Below are 19843 nucleotides of genomic sequence, written 5' to 3' on the forward strand. Positions count from 1 at the left end.
CTACAAAAGAGCCTGCCAACCAAAAACCTACCAACAATGCGAAGAGGACAGGTGTCTCCATTTTTCAAATCATGAGGTGAGGCCCAAAAGAAAAGCCAAGTCACCATAACTGATCATTTTGTCACCTTTGTGCTCTTTGAGACTTCGAAACGTAAAATCTGGGTCATCGGGGCAACATTGAGATGACACTTGGACCGTACGTCGAGCACGACTAGAAAGCTAAATAAAGAAAAGAGGCATCTCGATCAAAAAATTTGCCAGCTGACTTTAACCGAAAACAATGTGAACATTTATTGGCGACTACAAGGGGGATTCTGCTTGCGGAATACGAGAACCCAAAATTGCTGGTTTGGAGACCAAACTTTATGCTAGAATGGGGCAAAGCAGATCATAGACCTACTACAAGGGGGTCCAATCTTCTTCAGGGGGAAACACTTGCGATTCCAGATTCTGATAATGCTGATCCAGGCAGATAATTTTGTTAAAAGGCAGGCTGACTAGCTCATCATGGACCAACTTCAGGAGCGCGTAGAGCTGAGCTAAAGGGTGCAGGAGATGTTCAACCTCCTTCACAGAGATGGGACTACTCAGGTGCTAGACGAAAGATCTATCCTGCTGCAAATGCTTGACCCAAATTAATACTTGTTCAACCCCTAGTACAGAACCATCCAGAGGGAACGGAGAAGGGAGGCCTAATGAGACAAACCTCTTTATATGTTGTTTGATATCTAGGATGGATATTTGCAAGGGTTCAAGTGCCACTGATACATGCATGATCATCTATGATGATTGATGAAAATATTCATCTTCTTGATCAGTTGCCGATGGTCTGCTATCCCCTTTGCTCTCAATTCTTCATCTTGGGCTGCATATAACATTTGGATTAGGTCCTGAGCCATGGGAATCTTAGGATCGATGATGACCATAGAGTTGTTGACAAGGGCTCCCACCTCAGCATAGAGGAATTGTGATTCTTGGATGAATCTTAGCATAGGCTGTAGTGAGGGGCTATATTGCTTAATGCTTTCCCAATGGGAAATATACAATTCAATTAGAATTGATGAAAAATATTGAGAAACCTACACCGAGGATGAATATTTAGCAATTACGAAACCTCTTTTGTCTTGGAAGCTACTTTGTGCTACAAATCTTTGCACCTATTTCATTTGATGGTCACCTAGCTTTCTAGAGCGAGGATCCTGGCGCTTCCGTCTTGCACTCCTTTTTGGAGCTGCACTGTATGATCCTGTTCTTGCTGCAACAAAACTTCTATGTCTAGGAATTTCCTTTCGGATGATTCTAGACTATCCTCCCTACTCTGGAGCTCTTCTTCAAACCTCGCTCTCTCCTCTGAGAGAATAATTTGTGCATCACTTAGCTACTGGGCATATTCTTCCTTTAGACAGACTTCTTTGCGCAGCTGAACTTGCATTTGGGTGGCATCTCTCAAAGCTTCCCTTAGCTATTGAATCTCTAGGTCTTTCTCCTATAATTATTTTAAGGCCACACTCATTGTCACTTCCTAGCCTTTCAGCTAGGTGCTCACGCTATTAAGGGCTGACTGCAACTTTCCCTTTTCTAAATTTTCCTGCGTTAACAAACCCTACAAGCGATTAATTTTTGAGCTTCGTGCCTTGTCTTCCTTCCTTTGCTGGGTCAGGGATTCTTTGATATGCTCATTCTGTGCTTGTATCTTTTCCAGGAGACAGGTCTTCTTGATGAAATTTGAAGACACGACCTTTAAAGTTTCTTCCATCATCTCCACTTTGTTAGACACTGTAGCATTTTGAAGGCTGACGCCAATAGCATGCAAGGCGTAGTTGTTAGGCCCAATATGGAAAGCTAATGTACTGAGAGGGGAGGGGTGAATCAGTACTTCAAAACCTTTCAACAACAATATCTTTACTGTTATGCATAAACCAAAAACTGCTGCAACATAACATAAAGCTAAAACAAATAAATAACAATCATACATGATTCACTCCATAACACATATATTTTGGTTACGCAGAAACTCTTGGTTAGAGAGAAAAACTATGGTGGGGATGGCACCCACAACTTCACTACTGCAATAATAAAGAGTGCTCGGTTAGAGCTACATGTTTAGCTATTTCTGATAGCTTACCCTGTTAGGACTATTAAGATCTTTAGATCTACCTTGCTAAAGGATTTTACAACACTTATTGTAAATGCTGTACCTGGTTAAAGGCTTTACAATTTATAGACTTTGTTAGAGTCTTTTACCCTGTTAAAGGTTTCTCTTACAACTTCAAAATATTACAATAAATCATTACAAATATCTGCAACTTTACATCTGGAATGTTATAGCAGATTCTTTGTGCTCATAATAAGATTACCTTACTTATAGCATACCTCGGTAACCCATAAAGTAACTCGGTAAACCCTTCTATTTACTTTGTTCTTTGACTGTTCTCTAAAATCCTTCTTGGTGACCTCTATTTCTCTATAACAGTCATAACACTTAGTGCTTTCTTATGTATTACACATGTCTTTCTTCATACACCTCTATATCTCTCTCTCTCTGTCACACTACATGTATATATCTGATCTCAATCCATGTTGTATAAATAGATCTCTTATGTTGGTGATCAGGTTCATTTCTTCGATCTTACAAACATGATTTATTGAATGAATAACCATACAAAATATTTCATTGGTTAGATGACCTCAAAATCATACACAATCGTTAAGTGCAATTTCCAATGTGATAATGGTTCTATGTTCCTCGATCTTGTAACATGTTTCCACATGTGTGTCTAGGTTCAATGAATCTGGTAAAACATTTCACTTGGTGTATATCAACTCGGTGTATCATTGTTGCTACTCAGTAGACATGGAATGATACTCGGTAGTCAGCTCGGTGTATACTAGGCTTTGTGAATACTTTGTTCTTTAACCGACTGTTCTGTGCATACTGACTGAATGTTTCGGTAGAGGTAACCGACTAGAGTATATAGAATGAATTTGGATATAAAACTAATGGCAACTTAATAAGTAGTAACAATCTCCCCTTTTGACATTAGTTGAGATGTTTGACAAAACTACTTTCAAAGTCATAACTCAAAAAAAATCTATATACTTGCAAAATTTGACTAAACAAATAGTATATACATTAGTCAATGAAATAGTATATTTAGATATACTCCCCTGATCACTATACTGTACAAAAATTTGATTTTGCATGCTTGGCGATCAATGTTCTGTGATAACTACTCGGTTCACTGCTCTATTTTCTATTCATTGTCAAAATTTGAATACTCTATCCTGCTTGGTATATACTCGATATATACCCCCCTGTATACTTTGATATGATACTCACTCCCCCTTTTTGACAAAAATCAAGACTTAGTTACCATTTGGTGGTGGCAACTAGTCAAAAATGGATTTGTACTTTGTCTTGGCATCGGTGAGAGCAGTAGAGAGGGCATCCTTAACACTGTCCATGAGTGAATTCTGCACTTGAATTTTAGCTAATAGTGAAATGAGTCCATCTAAGGTGCTTCCCTCTTGCTGAGTGGATAGGGAGGTAGCTTTGTTGATATGTTCTTGGATGGATGAAAGATGAGGAAGGAATAATGTTTGAAGTGTCATTATGTCCATCCTTATCTTGTGTTCTTCATTCCTTAGTTCCAATTGTTGAGCCATGAGCTGTTGTAGCTTGGTATAAAAATTCTGAATGGAATTAGGCTCAGTGGTCAACTTATTTGAGAGATCGGTGATCTATTTCTCAATTGCTTCTATTTTATTTTTGATGTCCTTAATTAATAGAGAGATTGTACAAAGTTTTTGAAATAAATAAAGAATGTGCTTGAGTTGAGGGGACAACTCAGCAATAAATTTGACAAGTTTAACTTTGCCAATGGCAATAGCTTTCTGTACCTCTTCAATCATTTTAGTAGTGAGTTCCTTGTCCTTTAACTTGCTCAAATATTCAAATGCATCTACTCTATTTGTCTCTATCTTGGTTAGGAGTGTACGTTAGGAAATTAGGAAATCATCACAAACAAGTATAAAATACTAGACATTAGCTCAATCACAAATGCATTCATTGCAATGATCTAATCATAAACAACACTCAATAGAGACATGAGATAAAAGCATTCAAAAATGAAAGATTATGCAAACCATAGACATGACTTGAACGCTCCTTCATGCTGCTCCATTGTTCTTCTTTCCTCTTCAAATGGATTTGTGGATCTCACCTACAAGTGCACACATACAATTGAAAGCAAGATGGATATTGGTTATTGATCAAGAGTACTATAAGCATAAATTCGATAGTTTGATTAGGGATCCGGGATTTGGGATTAGCTTTGATTGAAAATCATCCAATTTATAGAAGAATTGGATAAATAACAAGATTAGCATGATGCAATTCAAATGGAAATTGCAAATCAATATGACAAATTATGACAAATTATGCACTTTCCATGCACAATTTGATTGATTGATAATTGATGACAAATTATGACACATTCTATGTCAAAATTGATTGATTGTCAATTATGACAATTTATGACAAATTGAAATGTCATTCCCATAGAATTAGGAGATGAAATAGGAGGGAAAAGGAATTAGAAATTAAGAAAATTAAAATTGATGAAAATTAGGAATTAGAAATTGATGGAAAAATAGGAAATTAGGAACTAGAAGAAATTAGGTAAATTAATTAATAATTTGTCATTTATTAATTAATTTACAAGAGGAAGAATAATTAGCCAATTAAATAAAGATTTAATTGTAATGAGAAGACTTAGGATTAATAAATAATTTAGTAATCCTAGAGGAAGAAATGACAAATTAGGTTAAATGAATAAATCATAAAATCCTAGAAGACGAATTAGAAATGCAAAAATGACAATTAGGTATTGATTGAAGATAATTAATGTCATGATTTTGAATTGATAAATGACCAATGCGACAAAATGATTTGATTGATAAATGCGCCAATTGACGAGGAACAATGACAAATTGATCCGAATTGACATAATTGAGACAGACAATGATTGATAGCGAAATAATCGCAAAATGACAAGATTGACAAAAAGACAAGAACCGATGAAAAAATGGATTGCAAGATGACAAGATTGATAATGACCACGATCGATGACAAATTGATCGCAAGATGACAAGATTGATAAACCGATCGCCAGATGATAAGATTGAAAAGAGGACAAAACCCTAATTAGGATTGACGATGTCCAAAATGATAAGATTGATGATAAGATTGATAAGAGAGCAATGATTGATGACAAATCGATCGCAAGATTGACAAGAGGAAAAAACCCTAATTAGGATTGACGATGTCCAAAATGATGACAAATTAGCACGCACATTGATACAACAAGATAAGATCGATCAAAATCATGACTGGATAATGTTGTCGACAAGACCAAATTTGAGGACGAGATGATTGAAGAATGCAGAAGAATGACTCGATGCTTGCAAATGATAAAAACCAAGTACGAATCATAGGAGAAATGTTAATGTGACTCAAAAACCTAAAATGAGGCAATGCGCAAATGTTAAAGTATGACTTCGCAAGCGTTTGACCATTTTTAGGTGTCTACAAGGAGTTCATCCAGTTGAATGTGGATGGCTACATCTTTGGTTACTGTAGCTTCAGGTAGCATATCAGTTAAGAGTACTTTTACCTTCTGAAGTACTTTACTTTTCTTTTGAATAGCCATTTGCTTCTCCTGTTCGGCTTTGGCTTTGCATAGTCCTCCAAATTCAATGAGTGCTTGCCCCTTTAATTTGGATACATCAACATTGGGCAACACTATTGGTTTTGACAAATCTAATTTGAAACTATGCTTTTTCATCTTCTTTTCTTTACCTTTCTATAGTTGGATTAAAATAATGGCTTGTGAGGCTTGTTGACCCTCGGTAGGTTGCTCGATAGAGGCAACACTTTGGTTGGTTTCTTTAGTCTCTAATGTAGCCATTGTTGTGTCCTTCGAGGCTTCAGTGCTTGGGGTCTCAGATGTAACATTTTTAGTGCTGGAAGGAGCTTGAGAGGTCTGTTCTTGAGAAGTACCTTCTCCTGCTGTTGTCTTGTGACCTTCTGTGCTTTGCTCCATATCCTTGGGGGCCTCAGTTGAGATAGGCTGATTGACCGGTGGATAGGGCTGAACTTGCTCCAAAATTGATTCACTGGTTACAAGTTGGGCATAAGCATTCCCCTCTATCATTTCCTATTCCGGTGCCTCTGTATCCATGATATCTTCATCTACTTGTATAGTGTCAGTAGGGTCCTGCTCGGTGATATTAGGATCTTGGTTGGTGACATCAACTATTTCAACTTCAGCTTGCTCACCATCATTCTTGATTTTAAAGATTTCCTGCCATTTTCCCCTGGTCTCATTCTCTACATCCAAGTAAAGGCCATTCATCAATTTCAAAGCTCTTTGCTTGACTAGGAATTTTGTGTGGCAGTTTGTCAGATGTTCAGTAATCTCATCTACCGACATGTCTGGGAAAAGATGTACCAGACTTCTTTCACTCATCTATTTCTCCATATCCATGACATACTTCCATTTGTTGTCAATATGAAAATATAATTCATTTGGAAGTGACTTAGATAATTCCAATGGAGCCAATCGAAATTTCAATAGTGTGCAGATGATAGCTTCTTCTATTTGTCTCTTTTCATCATCAGATCTGGATTCATACTTAACGTATCTAAATGCTCCAAATCCACCATATTGCTTCAAATTAGCACAAAAATTTTCAACACTATGTACATTTACGTTTTTGCTCTTGACAATCTAAAATTTACTTGCATCTTCAGATTCGATGTCACTAGACTCTTTTGCCAAAATGAGTCTCCGAGTAGATTTCTTGTAAGTTTTTTGTTACCTTTGGTGTAGCAACACTCTTTGTTTTCTTACTCGGTGAAGCTGCAGATGCTCTTGTGTTAGGTCACTTAGCAAGACGAGTTAGTGATACCTTTGATGTATCCTGTTTCTTTCTTTTCAATAGTTTTCCCTTAGGCAATTTGGTGCTCAGTGTTATAGCTACCTCTTGGGCTTCAGATTCCTCTTCGGTGATTACTATAGTGCCTTTGACAGGTGTGGAGGAAGAACCTTCTCCAAATTTCTCTGTTAATCTCTTAATCATCTTTGTTGCCTTCCTTGTAGCTTTGGGTACTACAGTGCTCATTTTTACTTTTTCATTCACTTCTTCATATGTTCCATACCTCAACTCGGTAGCATGCCTTGGTAATGTTAGAAAAGCATCTATTTGTTGTTGTGTTATGTCAAAATCAATCTCATAACCCATTGGTGGCAAAGATTGAGTTCTTGGTCCCACAACATTCACATAACAGTAATCAGTGTCCACTTCAAAACATATGTCATCCTTGTATTTCTCCACTAGCTTGGGTGGAATCCGGTACCTGTTATGCATCCTTTCCTAAAACTTGCTGAAATAATCATCCATAATATCATTAAAATTATCACCTAGCTTCTTGATGAAGTCATTGATCTAATGGGCAATTGGTCGGTGTAGCTCCCAAACAACTTTACCGACTGATGGAAAGAATTTTTCAAAATAGAAAAACATGCATATTAACAGTGATCCAAACTTTAGTGTATTGGCTGAATTGTTATTCTTTGGTTTCCTTATGGTGTTCAGATTCTCAAACAGGTTTTTTAGCAACACCTCACATAAATCAATTTTTATGCCTTTCTTCACAATTTTATATGCTAAGTCTACTACTGCACAGGGTACACTGTTTTCCCTTGCTGATTGGAAGAAACAATAACCTATTACTCTAATGGCAAACTTTAGTTCTGCATCAGTGACATTGTTCAATTTTAGTCCTCTGCAATCAGATTCTACTCTGGTTAAACTAATCAATTCCTTTTGTGATATCATTTTCTGAGCTCAGGCATGATCATAAATAGGGTAATCGGTGATCAAATGAATGATTTCCTTAGTGATCTTAAATGGTTTCTCTTCTAGCCACATGAAGTCATCATGAACTCTGCTTAAAACAAACTTGACCCGCTGGAGTTTGAAGACACGGGGATAGGTTAGGGCTTCAATCAATCCCTTGATCTTAATGTGCTCATACTTGCTATCCATTTTACCATCAGTGCACAATTCATCATATGTGTCTTTGATTTCAACGTGACCTAGTTCTTCAACTCAACATTTGGTAAAGAATCTCACATCCTCGACTAATAAAACTCTATCCGAGATGAGTGAAAATGCAATTTTGTCATCCGGTTCAGATGCAATTTTGGGAGTTAAAGAGTATTTTAGTGAGGGCTTTTCGATGTTCTCAACAACAATAGGATTCTGGATCTTAGGTACCATCCTAGATTTTAGATAAGAATTAACAAAAGATCCTTAAGATTTGAAGATTTTCAAACAATAGACACTTCACACTTAGCAGATAATAACAACTTGATATGATCGATAAACCAGCTTAACAATGCATTGAGATTGATGTAAATACCTTTGAAATTGACTTGGGAGGTGATTTGATTGCCTTTGATTTGCTTTGCTCTGCTTTCTTGAAAACTTGGTGAGTGAAAAATGATCGTGTAAATTCTTTAAGTACACATTATACCTTATCGGGCTCCGTGTAGGTTAGGTCAAAAACATTAAATGCACTCGGTTCCACTAAACTTTCTTTCCTTTTTGCGCTTTAATCGAGTAACCAGACTTTCTTCATTTACCGACTTGACAGACTTCCTGTATTCACCGACTTGACAATCTTCCTGTAAAGTGCTCCAAAAGACTTTGATAGAATTTCAAACTTACTAATACATCTTAGTTATGCAGATTTTGAATTAAGTACATAATAAAATAGGAACTGTTAAGATTTAATCTTTGAGAGAATGCAGTCCCTTCATACCTTTACCGATTAATTTGGAATAGGTGCACCTAACTCGGTAGATAAGGTGCTTTCTTCATTTGACACAATTTCCTTTTTTTTCCAAATCATCTGTAATTTTCCTTTTATTTCTTCAGTGTCTCCTCTAGGTTGATCTCTGCAATCTCTAGCCAAGTGTCCAACTTTGTGACAATGAAAACATGCCATACTAGGATTTCTCCATGATCTTCAGTTGTTCATTCCAAACCTTATAAAGCAGTTGGCACTTATATGTCCATATCTTCCACAACATTCACACCATATCCTTGTATTGTAATCCCATGGTACTACAGAATACTGTCGGTAAGGATCTATGTGAGTTTGGTAACCTCTAGTATTTGCTCGGTGTGCAGACCACATATAGTTCTTTTGCTTAAGCCAACACTTCTCGGTACTATGTCCATATCTATTACAGTTTTTACAAAACCCTTTGAATTTTGCCTTCTGATAATTCTTAACAGACTTTGTCCTACATTGATTAGATGTGTGACCATATTTATTGCAATTATAACAATAACCATTAGACTTAGTGACATTTGGTTGCTTACCTTTTCTGACTTAGCACAAGTTAACAGTATGACCTTGATTTCCACAGTAGTTGCAAATAGGCTTCTTTCCTTTGATATTCTTCTTATTTCCAGCTTGCTTTGATGATTCTCCTTTCTCGATAGTATGAATTCCCTTCTCGGTAGAGTCTTTTCCTTTGTAACTGAGTCCTGCATCTTTGTTGGGTCTTCTTGTATTCAGTTGCTCATCCAACATCTTTGATGCTTCATAACTCCTTTTTAGTGTTTCCTTGGAATTATTTTTTGTTTAAATTTCATCAGTCAACCTTGATACTTCAAGTTTCAATGCTTGATTCTCATTATCTTTCAGATTTGCTTCATGATGTGCATAACCTATTGATCTGATAGATTTTGTTGAATCCCAGTCAACCTTGTGATTTCATCATTCTTGCTGTTGTTTTTCTCTTTCTAGATCTCTTACTTTATCTTTAGTTGTCCTCAATGCGTCAAGATTTTCAGTCATCTGTGTGCTGAAATGTTCATGTCCTCTTTTCATTGCTTTTAGTTGATCAGCTAGTGCTTTGTTCTTTTCTTTCAGTACTCCAATCATTTCTTCAGTCTCTTTAGATATACTATTCTCAGATGATGTTTCAATTTGTTCAACTAGCTCTTGAGAGTCCTGTAAATAATCAAATAATCTTCTTCTCACTTTCAATGATTTTTGCATTTGTCTTTGCATGTCTGCAATCACTTGATTAGCATGATCCAACTCTTCTTGCAGATACACAATTTTTTGAGATTGTTTATAGCCTTCCATTGATAAGATCTTTCTCTTTAGGTTGTTAAACCCTTTTCCAAGATTCAAGCTCTAATACCAATGTACTGAGAGGGGAGGGGTGAATCAGTACTTCAAAACCTTTTGACAACAATATCTTTACTGTTATGCATAAGCCAAAAACTGCTGCAACATAACATGAAGCTAAAACAAATAAATAACAATCATACATGGTTCACTCCATAACACATATATTTTGGTTACGTAGAAACTCTTGGTTAGAGAGAAAAACTGTAGTGGGGATGGAACCCACAACTTCACTACTACAATAATAAAGAGTGCTCGGTTAGAGCTACATGTTCAACTATTTCTGATAGCTTACCCTATTAGGAGTATTAAGATCTTTAGATCTACCTTGCTAAAGGATTTTACAACACTTCCACTAAATGTTGCACCTGGTTAAAGGCTTTACAATTTATAGACTTTGTTAGAGTCTTTTACCCTGTTAAAGGTTTCTCTTACAACTTCAAAATATTACAATAAATCATTACAAATATCTGCAACTTTACATCTGGAATGTTATAGCAGATTCTATGTGCTCATAATAAGATTACCTTGCTTATAGCATACCTCAGTAACCCATAAAGTAACTTGGTAAACCCTTTTGTTTACTCTGTTCTTTGACTGTTCTCTAAAATCTTCTCGGTGACCTCTGTGTCTCTGTAACCGTCATAACACTTATTGCTTTCTTATGTATTACACATGTCTTTCTTCATACACCTCTATATCTCTCTCTCTGTCACACTACATGTATATATTTGATCTCAATCCATGTTGTATAAATAGATCCTTAAGTGCAATTTCCAATGTGATAATGGTTCTATGTTCCTCGATCTTTTAACACGTTTCCACATGCGTGTCTAGGTTCAATGAATCTGGTAAAATGTTTCACTCAGTGTATATCAACTCGGTGTATCATTGTTGCTGCTCGGTAGACATGGAATGATACTCGGTAGTCAGCTTGGTGTATACTGGTGTAGCATCCTAAAATTGTGACACTTTCAATTTCAACTACATTTCAGTCTTCACGATGGCGATGCAACACGCAACCTGAATGGAGACCCCGAAACTTGCTCACGACACCAAAAACTGCATTTTTCAAGCACCCTGGCCTGAACCTCCTTGCACCCTGCTGTCCCGGGAGGTGGGACCAGAGCACCCAGTGCCCTGGTCCTTTAGGACTAGGGCGCCCAGTGCCCTAGTCCCCTAGGACCATGGCGCCCAGCGCCCTGGTCCCTGGGCCTATTTTGGGCCCGGTCTCCTATGGGGTCTCGGGTCTTTTTGTTTGCAATTTGGAAATTAATTTTCCCTGGTTGGCCTAAGGTCGGGAAAATCAGTCTATTAACCCTAATTGACAAGTATATAAACTACATTTTCCTCTTTCATTTGGATATAAGATGATAAGACGGAAAAAAGGCGAAAGCAAGATTCAAATATTTAAGCATTCAAGCATTCAAGCATTCAAGCATTCAAGCATTCCTTCTAAGTCTCCATTCAAGGCTAAGTGTTGCATTCAAGACAGGGGTGCAACCATTGAAGAGGAGATCACTTACTACATGCTACATACAACATACTACATACAACAAACAACAACATCTATACCTTCGCACATAAGGATACAAACATCCTTGGAACAAGGTATTAGTACTTGTTTTACATTACATACATTTACATTTATAGCATTTCTCATTTCTTTGTTAATTCCAAAACCGGGGTTTGACCTAAAGGCAAACCCCTAATCCCTAACCCCCCAATCGTCTTCGCTTTTCTGTGTGTAGGTTGCAGGTACGTGGCTGAAATTGAAGATCTGGAATCCTTGTGCAGAGACGAACAGATCCCCCTTCGTTTCGTGGATTTTTCGGAGGACTGTGGCGCCGGGCGCCATCGTCCCGATAACTTTTGCTCAAATTTGCAGGACAACGCTGTATCGACATTTTACTACTAATTCCAGGTCTGCAGCTTCATCCTATATCCCTAACTCAATTTATAAGCGAATCTTTATCACTTTCTATGCATTCCTAGCTTAATTCTTCTATGCACATTCTTTACAAAAGAGGGTAGCCTTGTTGTCTTAACCCTTGAAATGCATTTAGCATCCAATCTTGCCTTGTGTGGGATTGGATCTTGTGGGTTTGAACCCCTCTTTTGAATGTAAAGTCTCCCCTAAGTGAAAACCATCAACCCTAGTAACCTCCCTTCTCTCTCCTCGGAGTTGGAAGAGGGGAGTGCAACTAGGGTTCGATTGCGATTTTCCGCTTTACAACTGGGCTCTGTGAAAACTTTCTTCTTTAATCAGCTGTTCTGTGCATACCGACTGAATGTTTCGGTAGAGGTAACTGACTAGAGTATATAGAATGACTTTGGATATAAAACTAATGGCAACTTAATAAGTAGTAATAATAGTCATTTGGTCTCATTTGGGACTTTGAATTATCAACTTGGGGGAAAAAGTTTGTAAAGAAAAGACAATCTTTCTCCTTGTTGAAATGCGTTTGCAGGTGTAGATGGGCTGGATGGGCACCTTCCTTATCTTTTCTCTTGCCCGTCTTACCAATGTGAGCAGTCATGGAATATGCGACTTGCTACTGGAAATCATCTGGGTTATCAATAGCCTGGCTGACAAAAGTGATGCCTAGGGGGACTGCAAAGGGAAACTGGGAAATAGGCCTGCCGAAAGTAGTCTAAATAGGTTGTGCAAGGGTCGATGGGGCAAAAAATGGGATGAAAGGAGAGGCTCCAGATGGAAAAGGAATCGTGGATGGTGACCCAATGATTTGGAGGGAGTGGACTCTCCAAAACCAAGCCTACGCGACATGAAGGTTGCTTTAGACATTTGCATGGGAAAAGTTGTGGGGATGAAGGTAGGGGCTGAGAAAGGGATGAAAGCCTACATGAATATATCTTGGGGCTTAACCGGCATCCTAATGGGTGTTAATGTAAGGGCAGTAGGTACCTGGGTCTATATTGTGGCAAGAAAGATAATAGAGAAAACAACTTAAGCAGGAGACAAAGATAAAGAGGAACGTACTTGAGCTGTGGAAGTCATTGACCGCTACAGATCTGGGGGCATTCCTAGAGTTTGAGAAGGTAGAATCCTCCTTGTTGAACTTAGATGCTACCTTTTCCTTGGAGGGGAGTCATGCGACTTCTTCTCAGCCTATCTTTTACCAGCCTGGGAATGGGGCCTGCGATCAGAACTAGTCAGAGGGAGGAGGGTTTGAGGCTCTGGATCTTGCTCTACGATACTTATAACCTCTACCTCCTATCATGGGGCCACCTCGGGGGACAAGTTCCCATGTGGGGAACTATCACCTGTCTCTTCATCGGATTTATTTAGCTGACAGGATTCTCACTCGAAGCGCTCGTCGTAAGGGGTGTTTCCAATATTAGCTCTAGGTTGGCTTACTTGTTGTCGATAAATCCAAAAGTCTTCCCTCTTTTTCCTACACCAGGCTTCCACTTTCATAGTTTCTAACATCGTCCAAGGAATAGGCTTTGCAGGGTTGTGCCTCTGCAAGGCTAAATAGAAACTCAACCACGGGGGGCACTTAAGGACTGAGAAATCATCAAGACCCACATATAAACCTAGGTCATCAACCTGATGGTTTGTGCACCCCTCCCATGAGCTCCATGAATCATGCTTTACTACATTCTTTCTCTTACTGAGTCAACTATTGGGGTTGTAGCTCTAGGAGTCATCGATCGCTACCAGCCCAAGTTGGGCTAGCTTAGATGTCAGGACCTCTTTCATAATGTTTGTCCATACCAGAGTGATCAGACCGATGGCTTTGTGGTCTTTAGTAATGGAGGCATCATGCTTTCCTTCTCCTATATCCCTCTCAATTCTTACCAATTGTTGCACAATCTCAAGAGAAAGGGTCCTCTTGGTAACATAGATGGGTAGACGGAAAGGATCCTTGGAGAAACCATGCACTCAGACCAATGAAAAATCGTGGCCTATGAACCAATTGCAGGGAGGGTCTCATTCTACATCTAGTTCATCTAGACTTGGGAAAAATGGGCTAATGGTTCATCAGGGATTGAATCAAAATCTTTGAGAACTAGAGTTAGGAAGAGGTCAGAAAACTAGTACACATCAAAAGAAGCTAGCATAAGGGGTGTCCAAGCCAACACCAACATCCTATTTTTTGACTCATTGCAAGTCACCAACATCATGTGCTACCTGAAGAAGGCCTCATTCTAATGCAGGAGCAAATGGACTAAGACTGAGGAAAACCTAAAGCATCGTGACTCTTGAAATTCTAATAATTGCTTCACCATGGCCCCTACTATGGTGATGGAGAAGTCAACATGAAAGGGCTCTCTGCTTCCTGCACTTAAAAAGAAAACCCATTATTGCGGCTGTAATGTCCTGGTCATTATCATAACCGCATAGCCGGGAGAGGGTAGAAGAGATATCCTTGAGGTCATCACGCTTTAGATCGTTGTATGATAATGGGAACTTCGGAAGCCTGGAAGACATATTCTGGCTAAGTGTGCTTTGGCAAAAGGTCAATGCATCTCTCCTGGTACCCCAAAATTCCTCCACTAAAATTTCTGAGAAAACCTCTATCCCTTTGAAAATAGGGTAGCACATCATATCTCTAACAACTTCTAGAGGTATTACCACCTTCAAGAGGGAGTCATTGATAGAATAGGTGGTGGGGTCAAAAGCATCGGTGCAAACCGCTATGAGTTTAGAGCAATATGGGATCATGGGAACCACAAATTGGGGCATGCCACTACCCCAAGAATGAACCACCATAGACTATGGTTCCACTCTATGGTGAAGCATTCTATTGCATGCAACCTCTTGAAGGCTTGGGCTACTTGTGGACCTCTGGCTCAAAATTTTTTTCTAAGGAATCCAACACAGTGAATGTGTTTCGAGTGACCGTCTTTGCCTTGGCCTTCGTTCTTGGGTACTCCACTTTGGGAAAAATGGCGTGCAAGAAATACGAGAGTTCTCTGAAAATGTCCACCCAGAATCTCCCATGGGCAGAGCCTGAGGGTGCTGTTTCGGCCTCCATTACAGGTTGTGACTTTCCTTCTATTAAATTTTTTTAACAATGTGAGAGAGAAAAGAACTTAGGTTACAAAAAGATGATGAAATGAAAAAGAGAGTAAATTTACTCTTTAAATGCACTGCATGCCTAGATTTTTGCAAAAGCGAATGCTTAATGCCAAGCGCCCGCCTACACACGTGTCAGCTCATTTTGTAGCTGCAATAAACTCCCGAGGAGGACGAGCACTGTCATTCCCGCTTCCCAAGAAAGCATTTATTTAACCCGCCGTTACTTGAATCCGCTTGAGGGAAAATGCATGTCCGGACAAATCTTTTCTTTAATCGAGAGAATCGTCAGGCAGTGAAGCTTGCACAAGTTAAGACAGTCCTGCAGAGGTTGAGTTTTAAATGCGATGTACCTATACATATGTGTGACATTTTCTTACATAGACTCCTTCTTTGAGGTACCTGGAAGGACATTGCCAACTCTGAATCCAGGCTCATTTGCTTGTGTGAATTAATGAAAAAATGACAGGAGCATTGGAGTTTGGGAAGGTTGGCGCCTCAAGCATTTATCATCTCCAACTGTAATCTTGCTATAAATATGTCTTTTCACAAATTCCTTTTGTACAATGCAAGCTTCAATGATGGAGTTTCTACAACCATGGATACTCCAATTAGGCTTGTTAGCAGCAAAGCGTAGGTCACTTTCCTTGGAAATATTTCTGATTGGAGATTGCAGCTGATGATGTGGCAGAAAAATCCTCTGATAATTGCTGCTATCGAGTGGGTGCTCGAAGAGGATTTCATCGATAATGCGGATCAGTACCGGGTGAACATAGACATCTACTCGCGCTTCATAGCTTCACTACTGGATTGTGGTCAGGCTGGGCTATTAGCTTCGCAACTGACTAGGGTTCTCTTTTCCTAATACTACTTGGGTGGACTGGAGGATATGGTTGCATATCACGTCCCTTTCCGAGGGCTCCCACTATCATCTGACCTAGAAAGGTTTATCACTCACAATGAGGAAGTGGCTTGGAATTCGCTTGTCAATGGGCTGAAGATAATGACAATGTCTTCTCATCAGTTTTGAGCTGAACTTGTTGTGAAATTCCTTCTGCATATTCATATGATAGTCCCCGTCCCTAAAAATATTGAATGGTATATTGATTTTAGGGACTATATCTTCCCTCGGGTTCTGACACCGCATAAACGACCAAAACCGGTTGTTGTCTTCGTGCTTGGGGAGCCTGGAAGTGATTCTGATTGCGATGGGTCAGAAGGAGGGAGCACTCCTGATGATAGTGAGGATTCAAACTTCCTGATGGATGAAGACAAGGATGCGATAGACCAATGAACCAACAATGATCCACCACTGCTGAATTTTTCCTTATCATTTTGTAAAAAGGAGGGGCAAAAAGCCTGCTCTATGAATGTAAGAGAAATACAAAAATGCTTAATATAACAAACTTTCTCTTTTTGCTCAACCTTGGCATATTTTGTAATTTCTCTTACTTAGCTGGAACTAACTTGGGGAATAAATGAAATAAATTAGGCACTCAAAAGAAATATTCACAATATGTACAATATATACACTAAACGAAAGGAGAAAGCTTAGTGAAACGACTTGAGGTGGAAACCATTAACCGGAATCTAGAGGGGGTCTCCATTCATGTCTTCAAGCTTGAATGCATTAACACCCTTGCATTTTAGAATGTGAAAAGGCCCTTCCCATAAGCACTCGAACTTGGCGTGTTGGTCGGGCTTTGCCACCCTTTCATTGTACTTCAACACGAGGTCCCCAAGGCCGAAAACCGGATTAGAGCTCTTTTTACTGTCGAACCACCTTTTGATGGTTTCCTACCTATCTTGGAGAGCTGCGAAGGTTGTCTCTCTTGCCTCTTCTAGCTCCATAATCTCTGCTAATATTACAACCATGGGGCCATTCTCTACCACCTCCATAGACTTAAGTAACTGCAGGGCTGGGATCTCTAAAGGCGTGGGGAAAAGCACATCTTTTCCATATACCAGCTTATATGGGGAGGTTTTTAGGATTTATTTGGGTGTTATGCAGTCTTCTAATAATGCACTTCTCAAATGATGGTGCCGCTCCCTCTTATATTCAGAACCTATCCTTTTAATAAGCCTAATCAAGTTCTTGTTAGTGGACTCAGCAAGTCCATTCCCCTGAGGATAGTAATTAGAAGAGGTTTTAAGATAGATACCTCTGTCGAGGGCAAATTGGGTAATTCACAAGCTAGTGAAAGTGTGTGCATTATCCGATATGATGGTTTTAGGAGGACCATATCAACATGTTAGGTCTTCTAGGAAAACCAACACTTCACTTTCTGATGAGTTCCTCAAAGGGATGACTTCGGACCATCAGGTGAAATAGTCGATGGCGGTTAGGATCCACTTGTGTCCGACCAAACTGGAGGGATTGGTCATTCCGATGAAATCGAGACCCCACTGGGCGAAAGGCTCTTCTACTGACACAGGCCTGAGGGGCATTGCTATTTTTCTGCCGCTACCAGTATAATACTAGCAGTCCTTGCATTCTCTTACCAAATTGTGCATGTCCTTGAACATAGAAGGCCAGAAATATCTAGCTTGGGTAATTTTGATAGCAATTGTAGGTGCGGAGAAATGGCCTCCCAAGGAGTCGTAGTAGAATTCATGTAGGATTTTATCTGCTTGGATTCGATCTACACAGTGGAGCAGGATTCCATCAAAATTCTTTTTGAAGAGTACTCCGTCTATCAAGCAGAAACCACTATTTTGGAGTCTATAGAGCCTTTTCTTTTTGGGAGGGATATCCTCGAGAAAAACCTCAGTCTTCATGAATTGCATCTTGGCCTCCATCCAATATGTTTTTGAAAAATCGGGCGAAAGCATAACAACCTCTTTTGCAGCTTTTTCATCTTCGCGGGGTTCGCACCCCTCAACTATTTACTCACATATACCCTTGCCGCAAACAAGCTTGGTCGGCTTGACGTCAACATCATACTCTAGGATCTTGGTGATCCAGTTGGCCCTCTTTTTGTTGATATCACCCTCCATGATGTATTCTCGGACTGCAGGATGAGCTACGTACACCGTGGTTTTATTGCAGGCAATGAAATGCCTGAATTTGTTGAGTCCCTTTACCGCGGCTAAGGCCTGTTTCTCAACAAAGTTATATTTGGCCTCATATTTCTTGAGGGTCTTTGAATGGAAAGCTATAGGATGTTCACTCCCCTTTTTTGCATCTTTATGGGTTAGGACCATGGCAATACTATATTGACCAGAAAAAAATGTACATTATGAAATCCTTAGACATATCCGGGTTAGACAAAATAGGGGCTGAACAGATAGCATCTTTGATTCCATCAAAAGCCCTTTTGGCTTCAGAATTCCATTTGAAGTGTGTATCCTTCTTAAGCATTAGGGTGATGGGACTAATGATTCTGGTGAAATCAGAAATAAAATGACTGACAAAATTGACCTTTCCTAGAAAGGACTAGACTCCATTTTTATTTACCAAAAGGGGGAGGTATTTTATGGCCTTGACTCTGTCTGGGTTGATGGAAATACCTTCTTTGGACACTATATGTCTGATAAACTTGTCTTGAGGGACACCGAAAATGCATTTCTTTGGGTTTAGGGAAATCCCAAATTTTAGGCATTTTTGGAAAATCAGTTCGAGATGATCAAAATGATCCTCACGGTGTTTAGAAAACACTATTAGGTCATCCAACTATATCAAAATAATCTTATTTATGAGTTCTTTGAAGGCTAGATCCATAGCTCTTTGAAAAGTTGCTCCGGCGTTTGACAACCTAAAAGGCATTTTCTGGTATGCGAACGTCCCTCATTTGGTGGTGAATGTTATCTTATGGTGATCTTCTAGTTTTAATAGGACTTGGTTGTATCTCAAGAAGCCATCGAGAATTGAGAACATCTCTGACCTTGCCACCGTGCTTAGTAGCTGCTCCATTGACGGCAAGGGGTAGTGGCCTTTGAGAGATGCTTGATTAAGATCTCAAAAATCTACACAAAGCCGGATATCTCCATTCTTTTTCCTTACAAGCACCAGTTTGGATACCCATGTGCTATGTTTTATAGGGTAAATGATCCTTGATTCAATCAACTTCCTTAAGTCTTGAGCCGTGAGGGACTCAATCTTTGGGTTGACCTACCTTTGCTTCTGCCGAACTGGCTTAGCTCTGTCAGCGAGCTCAATGGTATGCTGAATGACGCTAGGATCATAACCTTTTAAATCATCACAAGACCAAGCAAGGACATGCATGTATTCATCACAGTATTAGGCCAATATTTTCTGGTCCTCAGAAGAAACACCTTTTCCTACTATAGTCACATAAATCTGTCCACTTAATTAAATGAATATTTAGTATTTATTTGATTATTTAACCATCAATCAATAATTAATTAAATTAATATATTTAATTAATTCATCTTAACCCTCTTCTCCTATTAATTAAATAAATTATTCAATTTATTTGATTTAATTCACTTAATAAATTTAGACCATTAATTAAATAAATAAATCATATTTATTTAATTAAATCTTCTCTCACATTTAAATA

This window comes from Cryptomeria japonica, chromosome 10 (assembly GCF_030272615.1).
Source record: "Cryptomeria japonica chromosome 10, Sugi_1.0, whole genome shotgun sequence".
Lineage (NCBI taxonomy): Eukaryota > Viridiplantae > Streptophyta > Pinopsida > Cupressales > Cupressaceae > Cryptomeria > Cryptomeria japonica.